Here is a 222-nt window from a genome sequence, read left to right as displayed (position 1 = left end):
CACACACACACACACACACATACAGAGAGAGAGAGAGAGAGAGAGAGAGAGAGAGAGAGAGAGAGATTGACATTCTCTCTCTCCCCTATCTGTATACACACATATAGACACACACAGACACACACACAGACACACAGACACACAGATACACAGGCACACACACACACACACATACAGAGAGAGAGAGAGAGAGAGAGAGAGAGAGAGAGAGAGAGAGAGAGA

This window comes from Grammomys surdaster, unplaced genomic scaffold (assembly GCF_004785775.1).
Source record: "Grammomys surdaster isolate TR1022 unplaced genomic scaffold, NIH_TR_1.0 342, whole genome shotgun sequence".
NCBI classification, from domain to species: Eukaryota; Metazoa; Chordata; class Mammalia; order Rodentia; family Muridae; genus Grammomys; species Grammomys surdaster.
Note: the sequence above shows the minus strand (reverse complement) of the source record.